Source organism: Poecilia latipinna, unplaced genomic scaffold (genome assembly GCF_001443285.1).
Source record: "Poecilia latipinna isolate Pla-1442-1.1 unplaced genomic scaffold, P_latipinna-1.0 Scaffold568, whole genome shotgun sequence".
Lineage (NCBI taxonomy): Eukaryota > Metazoa > Chordata > Actinopteri > Cyprinodontiformes > Poeciliidae > Poecilia > Poecilia latipinna.
The window spans coordinates 37,358-40,152 of NW_015113184.1; positions in this window are offsets into that span (position 1 = coordinate 37,358).

Here is a 2,795-nt window from a genome sequence, read left to right on the forward strand (position 1 = left end):
TAAAACAGCTTGAGAAATATATGCTAACAATAATAATAAGCAAAAAGTGTAGCGAACACTTCCAGCCCCCCTTAATTTAAAGCTTCTTTAGGACAAATTGCCCTGCCAGTATTTCTAGTAAGTCTTTTGACCTTTTACTGGTTCAACAAATTATATCTTATTAATGACTCTGCAAGTCATAATAAAATAAATAAAATAAAAAAAATAACTCTCTTGAAGCCATTTCACCCTTCACCTCACTATAAACACTGATATTGATAAATCCTTAAAGTTTTAAACAAATAGGATAATTTATCTGCTAAGGCAGAATAGAACCACGACTGAGAAACAAAACAATAATCTTACCTTTCTAAATGTAAGGATATAAATCCAAGCTGTGCCTTTTAGCTGTCAGAGGCAACTAAAGCACTGAAGCAGAAGCTGCGTCTCTTACAGGATGGGAATGTTATCAGGAGTTTCAGAATGTCCGGTCCCATTTCCTGAATTTCCTGAAACTTATGGGAGTGGACATCAAAGCTAAATGCTGAGAGCTAAATAGGACACTCATTAAATAATTATATAGCTACAGTGGTGTGAACAAGTGTTACTTTTTTCTCACTTGTTGGTGCATTTGTCATGTTTTTTGGTTGTTTTGGTTGGGAGTGACGCATTTCCTCAGGCAGCAATAGCAGCTCAGGGAGGAAATGAAGGAGATCATTTTTTTCAACAGTTATCTGCCTCATAACTAATTGTTATGTGAGTTTTAACAAATATGTAAAAACCCTTTTCATAATAAAAGTTATGTAAGTTATATAAGTCTATTTAAGTCTTTAAGTCTCCTAAATTATGAAGTACTCTATTTTACCAATAACGCATCAATCTTCACACTTTGGTCCTACAAACAATGCTATGAAGAAAGAAACACAAAGCATTTTTTAACCGCCGCCTGGCTCTGACTGGATGTTTGTAGTTAACACTGGGAGCACTGGGGGAGACAGAGGAGCTTGTTTTTTTCACAGATTATGTTATACTGTCATGACATAGTGACAGTTTCAACATACGTGTCAAAAATGATATTTTTTAAAATAAATGCTACATACTGCAGCTTTAAGAAAGACGCATGCTGCCCCCTCTGCCATTTTCCATGCAGCAGAAGCAGATGTAGCTGGTGAAAAAATACTTTGGCACATTTATCTGAACCACCAGTGGAGGTAGACAATCTCATCAGCTGATTTCTTTCTTTTAAAGGGAACTGTTATGTGCTTCGGGCACATTATGATTTTTGTCTATTTCTTTTTTTTTGTTTTCTTATAGACCTTGATTAAATGAGCTTTTNGAAACTGTAACACCGTTTGCTTAGACAATCAAAACAACTTTTTTACCTAAACACACCAATCCCATGTCTTCGAGCATCATTAGGCCATTTTTAGGCTTCTATATCACAGTGTGATAGAGATAATAGTTTTCAGATGGGAAATACAGAATGCACCCCATTGTTCAGGAACCGTAGAGAAGGAGTCATGGCTGTCTGTGACTCAGTGGGGAGAACAGTCACCTTGCAATGAGAGATTGTAGGTTTGTTTCCAGTAAACCCAAATAAATATAATATTCCAACAAACTAAAGCACAAAAAACCTCAAGTTGTAACGAGTTTGTTTGGTTAATGTTGCAGGAAGTTTCTCCCTGCAGCAGATGAGAGACAAAAAGCTCTGTGCTAAAAGTTATCAAAGAATTGATCCCCAGAGATTTATTTCATAGTAAATGAGCAGAGGTGGGCAGAGTAGCCAAACTTTGTACTTACAGTAAAAATACTTCAACATAGTTTCACTCAAGTAAAAGTAAAAAGTAGCCATCCAAGTAATTATTCAATAAGACTAAAAAAATATTTGGTAAAGAGTTTACTCAAGTACTGAGTAACTGATCAAATGATCAATCATTTGATATTTATAAATTACATAATCAGATGGTGAAACATCTGGTGTGATGTAAACAATCTAATCCTGAATGTCAACAAAACAAAAGAAATGGTTGATTTCAGGAAAAATAGGTGGCGGTAACAATATGATTTGTATAAACCTTACAATAGAAACAAAAAGGGTAACATTAATTCATTAATTCAGTTATTTGTGTATATGTGTATGTATTGAAACTTTTTAGGTAGTTTTTGTGGATGTTATTTGTATGTAAGGTTTGTAATTGTTTTGTTTTGTTTTGCTACCTATCAGCACAAAACAAGGGAGACCTGCTACTGATAGGCATCAGCATAACCTCAGTGGTGACTACCTGGTTAAATCAAAGTTAAATAAATAAATAAAAACTATATGTCACTACAGAAACACTTTAACTTTAATGTAATGAATGGATGTCTGCAAAAAGTCCTGCTTTGCTTCCCAGTGTTGTGTCTGCTGCTTTCCTGCTATTCAAGCACACGACTCGTTTTAAGCCAGTAAAACAAATCGCTTGTATATCGTCTCTCACACACTTTGCATTTTTCTGTTCTGGTCTGACTGCTTAACCACACCCCGAAGAAAGTATGACCCAAAACAGCTGTTTTTGGCCGAGGGAAAATTTCTAGACTGAAAGTATTCACAGGCCAAATTTTCCTTCTTCTTCTTCCTAATTAAATACAGAAAAATGTTGTGAATTCTTTGTTTTCCTGCACAGCAATAAATAAAATATTTAATTTTGCCTAAATGCTTACATTTATTTACCGCTTTGGGTTTATTCTGTTTTTTTACGTCTATAAAATGTTTTTAGTTCATAAATAAGAATTTTCTTCTACAACCTTTGCTGTGTTTAGACAAATGTGTCCCAAAG